This window comes from Lemur catta, chromosome 15 (genome assembly GCF_020740605.2).
Source record: "Lemur catta isolate mLemCat1 chromosome 15, mLemCat1.pri, whole genome shotgun sequence".
Lineage (NCBI taxonomy): Eukaryota > Metazoa > Chordata > Mammalia > Primates > Lemuridae > Lemur > Lemur catta.
Window position 1 is genome coordinate 11,341,005 of NC_059142.1, and position 8,309 is coordinate 11,349,313.

The following is an 8,309-nucleotide window of genomic DNA, read 5'->3' on the forward strand; positions in this document are numbered from 1 at the left end:
AGAGAGGTTGGCCCTGGCAGCCAATCTGGGACACCCCAGAGGAAGCCTACTCCAGAGTGGGGCTCAAATAGTTTATTTCACCAGGTATCAGAAGGAGCCAAGAACGAGACACCCAAGCGAGGCCCGTGCTCCCAGCATAGGATGTCGGCAGGATCCCAGGGTCCAGTGTGGGAACGGGGTCTCTCACCATGGATGCCTGTGGTTTTCTAATGGCCAAGGTGCTCCTGCTCTGGGCAAATGGGCTGTGAAGCAGGGCTGCGGGATTTCGAGGGAACTGCCCAGCTTTGGGATTTGTTTATTCAAAGCCACTGAACTTCTTAAATTCAAATTAGGTTCTCAGAACAACCAATGTTTATATAACCAGTAAGACATGCCCCCTATGATTTAGAGAACTAGAGACTTTTAGAAATAGAGTTCTCTCGGTCTACATTCTCACAGCTTACTGTTTCTATAATATCTGGTATGTATTTTCCCTGAATGCCTCTCTCAACGGGGAACTCACTACCACAGGGCCACCCATCTCGTTGATCTGCTCTGAATTTCTCTAAGATCTTCCTTATAGTGAGCTGATGCCTATTTCCTTACAATTTCCACTCATTGATCCCTTTTCCATCCTGGAGAATGACCCCCATGGAGCAGGTCATTGCCTTTTCCACAGGACACTGCTCTTCAAATATCTGAAGACAGATAGCACTTCTGCCCTATCTTCTCTTCTTAGAGAAAAACACCTCTAGTTTGTTAATCATTTCATATTATATCATCACCACGTTGGTCGCCTTTCTCTGGGTGTAAAGTGGTAGCTCAGCATCCCAGCTAAACGTAGCACCTGGCGTTGAACTGCCCTCCAGACGGACCTGCCCAGCTCGGTGTGGAAATGGGCCTTCCTGCGAGCTGAAGGGCATGCACAGTAAGGACTCACGGGCCCTAGCTACTGGCTGTTGGAGGCCGAGAATCAAAGAGGACGCTCAGGCATCAGCGTGGGAGCACAGAGGTTTATAGGTGCGTACTTGGGAGGACTGAGGAGAAGAGAAGAAAGTTTGGGGGGTGGGAAGCCAAGAACCCGGCAGCAGAGGACTTCAAGACCCAGGCTGTTCTTCCAACTTCCAATGAACAGATCATTCCCCTCCTCTATAAAGCTATCCCAGGGCACAGAAGAAAATGAAATGCTTCCAAAATCATTTTGCAAAACCAGCATACCAAAAACTGACAACAGCGGCAAAGAAAAAAAAAATAGAGGGCAAACTGACTTGTGAGTATAGATGCAAAAATCCTAAAGCAGATCACAGCAAACCAAACCTAGCACTGCATTAAAAGAATAAGCCACCTTGACCAAATTGTGTTTATTCCAGAAATGCACAGAGGACTCAATCTGAGGAAGTTAATGATACAATGTGTCATATAAATCTATCACAAGGTGAAAGAACACAAGAATTTCCTAGTAGATGCTTTAAAAATAGTATTTGACAAACTTAATGTCCATTCACGCTTTTAAAAATCCTTAGAAATGAGGAATTGAAGAAAACCTCCTTCACACTTGGCACTCTACATCAAGGCATTGGTTCGAAGGAACAGTGACCACACTAAAGAAACAAAGCCGGAAGCTCATGCCATTCCCTGGGAACTCGGGAGGCTGCAGACTAATGTGCTAAGGAGACAGAAATGGCTGCCTCTCTGACCCCTGGACTGTCGCTATTCACGCAAGTAGCCACAAACACAACATGTTCTCTGTCTCTCAGTCCTAGCCTTCAATCTAGATCCCTGGTTGGGGGGCAGAGCAGAAGGGCTTCTGGCCAGGGCTCTGGCGGCAAACATAATGCTCTTTAATCATCTTGGAAATGGGGTCAATTCAAAGCCTGGTGGGAAATCCAGAAAGTGTGCACGTGGCGGGTAGCTCAGTGTGCCCCGGGGAGCTCGGCCCCCAGCCCACCTCTGGGGCGGGGCGTTCTCACCAGTGAGTCACCCGTGGCATTCTCTACACAGTCTTCATGATCCGTTGTCACCCCTAGCTTGCCTCTGACAATAGCATCCTCCGTGGGGAGCTGTGCTGGGGGTTACCCAAAGAAATCAGCACAGAGAGGGTTGCACTTTCCAGAACAGGGATTACTAGCCTGGGGTCCTTGGTGGACTGCAGAGGCCTAAGAAGATCCTGGAATTTTATGCAAAACTTTGAGAGACAGAGAGAGGGAGGGAGAGACAGAGCGTAAGCGAGAGCACGCACTCATTCGCATGCACACATGTGCTTATGGGGATGGGGGTGGGAGGAGATGATCCATCACTTTCACCATGTTTTCAAAGGGGCCCACTATCTAGACAGACTTCGAGGCCCTCCTCCAAGAGCTGGCAGTGTAGACGTGATCTATCTAAGACAGAAAACACAAGGAAGGAGGAGCTTGGCTGCCTCGGCCAGGTTGGGTGGAAGTGGCTGTGTGGTAATTTGCCTGACAAGAGCCAAACCACCAAGCCACGCAGGGACAAATGCTCAGACCAAAAATCCGGTGATAGGTCTGCACAGACTTCATGATGCTGGCAGATGGCTTCGGGTGGAGAAGGATGTGGGAGCTGAACAGGTGACTTCTTAGATGAGACAGAAAATTGCGATCTGGGTTTCTGAACCCTACCAGAACAGCAGCTCCTCAGACAGACAGAATGAAGGCCCCGCAGTCAACGCAGCGGAGTTTTCTGTGGATGGGACTCCCTTAGCTGTTGATGGAGACATGCACACAAAGAGGGCGGCATGCTCCCTGGCAACGGGCAGTGGAAAGGAAAAGGGACCTCCATGATAGTGTTTATGTCCTTAATGTCCATAAATTGGACCTAGGCATATGGGGAAAGGCAGAGGAGTACAGGAACGCATCCCTGGTCTATGGCAGACACGGAGCTGGGGACTTGTCACCTGTCCAGCAGTGACGTTCTCCTGCTCACAGGAGAGGAAGCCCACATACCCCACAGAGTTGCTGCAAAGAATGCCTGAGAAAATGCACCGGGTGAGACTTTAGCAAGTGTTCACCTAATGATAGGTATTATTATTATCATCATCATTGTTTTCTTTTATTTCATATCTCTCCAGTCTCACTCAAGTATGGCTTCTTTAGGAAAGGCTTTCCTTAGTTCTCAAACTGTGTTAGGCTCCCTTCCCACAATCTCCCTGTATCCTGTAATTCTCACAATTGCAATTAAATGATGTGCGCATTGAGTGTCCTGCCCACTAGGCCCTAAGTTCCATGAGCACACGAACACGGCCTGTCTTGCATCGCATCCTCAGAGCCGGGCACGTGGAGAAGGTGTGCTCCATACAAAAGTGCTGAGCGAATGAGCTGAATATTACAGGTTAGGGAGAGGCTGCAGAAGGCATCGAGTGCCGCATACACTTTCATCTTTCAGACGGGGAAACCGCACCCAGACAGGCACACGGAGACCGAGCCAAGTTCACGTGGCCAGGCGCAGAGGAGCCAGGCGGAAACAAGGCCCCCTGGCTCCATGTACGGCGGGATCCTAGAAAGCACCTTCAGCCCTCACACCTCAGCCCTGCCCCCACGAGGAAACCGCACTAGTTCATTTGCCTAAGTCAACAACAGCAACAAGATGAGCCTCTGGAGGACACGGAAATGAAAAGCACGCCACTCCCTTCTGCCGCCAGCCCCAGCCCCCACCCCGCCTGTGTTCACCCCATGCTAGGTGTGAACTTCTTGCCTGTGAGATCCCAGTGAGTTTCCTGGTGACAGCTCGAAGCCACACTGAGCATCAGGTGACTGCAGTGAGCAGGCCATCGCTAGGCCACGTCACTGGTCAGACCCTGTAGACCGGGGCGGCCGGGGCTATGGCAGGAGCACACAGAAAGCATGATGAGGACAGAGGAGGGGTCGGTGCTGTGGGGTGAGGAGGGGCGTAGGGATGGATTCAGAACACAAGGCTTGAGGCGGACACTGAAGGAGGAATGGGCAGCTCACCACGCAGGAAGAGGGGAAGGGCAATCGGGGACCAGGAACAGCACACGTAAAGGCACAGAGGTCTGCTGGAGCTCCAGGAGAGACAGCAGGAGGAGTGGACTGGGCCGGGTGGTGGGAGGCCTTGCTAGCCGTGGCAAGGGCTCTGGGCCTTCTTGGGAGGGCAGTGCAGCTCTGCAGCATTCTCAGCTGAAAAGCAGCATGCTCAGATATCTCATGGGACCTCACCCTGGCAGCAGGAGACAAGCTGGAGGCCAGAGGCAGGAGTCTCCCACTGAAGCCAGATTCCGAGGCCCAAAGTCTAGCACCCCAGTTGGTAGACTTAGAAGACTTAAGAAGGACCTACTATCTGCTCTGTGCCACAAAAGTCACCCACTTCTTCCCATTCATCAGCCGCCACCCTTCTCTTGGGTGTACCTTCCTATAGCTATGACTGGCTTATTCAGAAGTCACATAACTGACAACCTCAAATATCCAGAACTAGCTGCTAGTCGAGAAGCAAGCAAGCAAATAAACAAAAACACCTAGATGGCCCCAAAGTCATGCCCTACACAGCATGCACTTGGCACCCACAGGAACACACAGGCTACCACTCGGGCTTGGTCATCTCTGATCAAAAACACACGCCAGAGTCAGCCCAGCTCTACTAGTCAGCCCACTAGTCATGTGGGCTTGGCCCTCAGTTTCCTTATCTGTATAATGGGTGCAATTAGTTGTAGCCACCTCAGAGTGCAGCTGTGAAGATGTACTTAGCACCGTGCCCAACACCATGAAATCACAGCCAAAGGGGAAAGGGGCAGAAAGCAGTATGAAAAACAAGGGACCACAAATGTGTGCTGAGCAGACCGTCCCAGGGTACGAAAGAGAATGGCAGGCTAGAACCATTTGATAAAATTTTCAAGAAATTATTCAGTCATACCCAATGTGCTCTATTTATAAAGGTAAACAACATATTTTTCAAATATTTCCTTTAAAACTAGATACAGTGAAAAGTTTTGGTGCTTAGAAAGTAGAGCTACTGGAAAAATTAATGTATGCAAATTATGAGAATGACATAATTCTACGTGTACCTATCTATGTGCACCTAAAGCATAGCCAAATATGTAAAACATATATTGTATTTACTAGAATCTAAGATGCAATCGACTGCAAGAGGCAACATTATTTTGTGTGCCACTAAGGAAGAAATATTGCTGCCTATTAAAATCATAAGATGCCATAGACAGTGAGAGGCACCTTGATTTCAGAGTTGCTAAAATGTGAAAATATAAACATCTTCAAATTGATGAAATATCCTAATATGTAATATGTGTTTGCTAAGGGAGTGTATCATCTTCCCTTTGGGCAGAAGTCAGATGTAGTCTTTCCTTTGTCCCCCTCATCTATGCCAGAGACTCAAAAATCAAACTAAATGCCTCTCCCTTGACCTGCTTGATAATCACTCTATCTTGCCCCTCTAGAAGTTTCCTCTCTTAAAAATGCTGACTCAGGCTTTCAGCCCACCAGCTGAGGCCACACAGGTCTTCTGGTTCACAGGGATCCCACAGGGCCAGCTAGCTCAGCCCCTTGGGGTGGGCCCCTTGAAATGAAGGCCAAGTCAGCACAGCTTGAGTGTGCTGGGGAGCCCAAGCTGGGGCTTCCGAACTCTAGGCTGCCCAGGCACAGAGGCTATGGGCTTCCTCTCCACTGCCACTCCTCAGCCAGCAGGCCTATGACCAACGACTGCCCTGGGAGTGGGGGGCAGCCTGCACCTCCTGCCTTCTCATCCCCATGCCACCATCAACCCCAAAGACCCTTGTTGCCCAGTACCCCCATTAGCTTCCACTCTACCATTCTTGAAAGAAACAAAAAGCAGTGCATGGGAGGGAGGAAAGGGAAACGGGAGGCAGAGGTGTTCTCCTTCCACTGCAGCTTGGGAGGGAAGATAATGAACCATTCCCCCCCTAAACCCAAGATAAGAGGAGGGAGGTTCTTAAAACCCCAATGATGCCCAGCACACAAAGGCCCCGAGCCTTCCTGCCCCACAGTCCTGGCTATTTGGGCTTCAAAAAGCAGGGGAAGGTGCCCTGAAGCAGGAAGAGAGAGTTTGACCATCCCAAACTGTCTCCTTTGTCTTCCACCAGCCCCTAAGTGAGGAAGACCCACACCACCAAGGCCACACTGAGGAAGCACAGAAGCCCTCATTCTACAAACATGCATGGAGCCCCTCCCATGTGCAGCTGCTTTCATCACACTTGCCTCATTTAATTTTCCACATAGCCCTGCGGGGGTCACTATGAGAGCCCATTTTACAGATTAGGAGACTGAGGCTGGGAGAGGAGCAGTAAAGATGCTGAAGGGCCTGGCTGGAACTCAGGTCTCTTTTCCACACAACACATGGTTCCCTAGCAATGGTTCAGCATCGTCGCTCAAGGAGCTCAATAAAATTTTTGCAAAATGCAGATTCCAGCCCCCACCCCTGGAAAGCTGTGTTTGTCGGGCTGGGGCCTGGAGAACACTCCAGGAGAGCTCTGGGAACCAGGGCCTTACAGGTGGTCCTAAGGGCAGGAGGAAGGCAAGCTGGGTGAGAAGACACAGCAATCCAGAAGGGACCTACCAGGCAGACTTGACTTACTTTTAGCCCTCATTTTGCCTAAACCGCCCTCTCCTTTCTGCTCCGGGCTGGTTAACTCACTCTATACCACATCCTGCTGCTTTCATCTCGCCTTCCTTTTCCCTCCGAACAATCTCCTTCCTCCTACTGACCTGAACTTCTCGTGTATTTACCCCGGGCCAAGGACGGGGCAGCATGCAAGCACGCAACGCGCGCCCGCACACACGCGCGCACACAGTTACGCGGGGACACCCGGCGTGTAAACACGGATCCTCTGACAGCACAAAGCGAGCAGTTTTCTAAAATAGGAGCCACTGTCTGGGGGCCCAGCACCCTAACTAGAGGGGCATGCCGGGGCTCGACGGGCAGGCTAAGGTGGGCATTTCCATGACTCCCAGGCCCTGACGGCCAAGGACCCCTGATGACAACGCTCACCGAGAGAGCTCCCAGCCGGACGGGGCAGCGTCCCTGACCCCACAGCACAGGGCGGCCTGTGGCAGAGGCAGGAGGCTGGCTGCGGACACACTCAGCTGCATAGAGGCGTCCGGCAGTGGCTACCAAAGTAACGATGCACGGTCCCCAGGACGCCCCTTATGTCTCCGGGATTGTCTGCTACGGGGATTTGCAGACCCAGCGCCCCCGCGGTGGGCCCTGTCCAGGAAGACAGCAGGACCCGTCCAGCCTGCTCGCTGCAGCGGCTGCTCTCGGAGCCCACCGCTCCCCGACGGCCCCCCGCCGGCTCAGGCTCTGCCTGGAGCTCCCACACGCGCCCTCCGCATCCGCCGCAGACGCCCAGCCACGCACCTGCAGTCCCCGCCGGGCGCCGAGCCCCTGTTTAGCGGCGACTCCCTGCAATCCGAGTGGCCGTCGGGACCATCGCGCCCCAGCTGCAGCCGCGCAGCGAGCCCGGGTATCTAACGAGGCTCCGCTCCTCGGGCGGGCATGGGGCGGGGCTTGCTCGGGGGCGGGGCTTTCTCGGAGCGGGGCCGGGGCGGGGCTGGCCGTCTAGCCGGCCTCTCCCGCCACCTGGTGGCCGGGCCGTGTCAGCCAGGTGCGGACGGGCCCAGGCATCCTAGGGGTCACGCTCAGGAGCCCGCCGAGCGTCTGACACGCATCCCCTTTTCCCCACCCAACCCCCACCCCGGCTCGGAGCGCGCCGGCCCTCGGAAAGGACAGACCCTGGCCGATGCGTGGCGGTGGCCAGAGGGACGCCAGCGCCGAGCACCAGCGACCCCGCAGGAGTAAGGTGAGGCTCTGCCAAGGGGGCGGAAGCGCGGCTTAGGCTCCTCGGGAGAGGTGGGCGGCGCAGGGAGAGAGGCTTGGGGTGGAGGCTTCGGGGAAAGAGGAGAAAGAGGAAGGTCCGACGAGCTGCTTCCTTCTCTCTCTGCGACCCAGCGCCCCACTTCCTCCTCCTACTTCTATTTTCTTTGGGTGCTCTTAACCCTTAAAATGCCTGCACCCCTGCTGCGCGGACGGGCACTTTGACCCCCTCCCTTCTTCAGAAACCTTCCTAGAAATACCAATCCCGACTCTCAGCACTGCTCTTCCAGCCTTTGTTCTGACTTCCCACCTTCCCTCACCAGCTCCAGGGTCGCTGTCACTTCAGGGACTATGTCACTTCAGCCTAGTGCCAGCCCCTGGGGTGCGGTGGGGTCCTGTCTCCAGGGTCAAGCCCTCTTCCTGCCTGGCCCTTTCTCCCCGCAGACAACATAGCAGACGTCATTATACCAAGAGTTGGAAGGACTCCTCAGGGAATCCCACAAGTCACTGCA

At 53.3% G+C, this 8,309-nt stretch overlaps 1 protein-coding gene across 2 annotated transcripts in view; it reads right to left on the reverse strand.

The window, feature by feature from the left end:
- Positions 1 to 7,475, reverse strand: part of PIK3R5 (phosphoinositide-3-kinase regulatory subunit 5) — a 74,964-nt gene extending 67,489 nt beyond the window's left edge. Inside the window, exon 1 of one of the 2 annotated variants that reach the window (XM_045570247.1) lies at positions 7,342 to 7,475. The gene's annotated coding sequence lies outside the window, so the exon portion shown is untranslated. The remainder of the gene's footprint in view (positions 1 to 7,341) is intronic. The other variant, XM_045570248.1, reaches the window with a different exon arrangement.
- Positions 7,476 to 8,309: the final 834 nt, after the last annotated feature.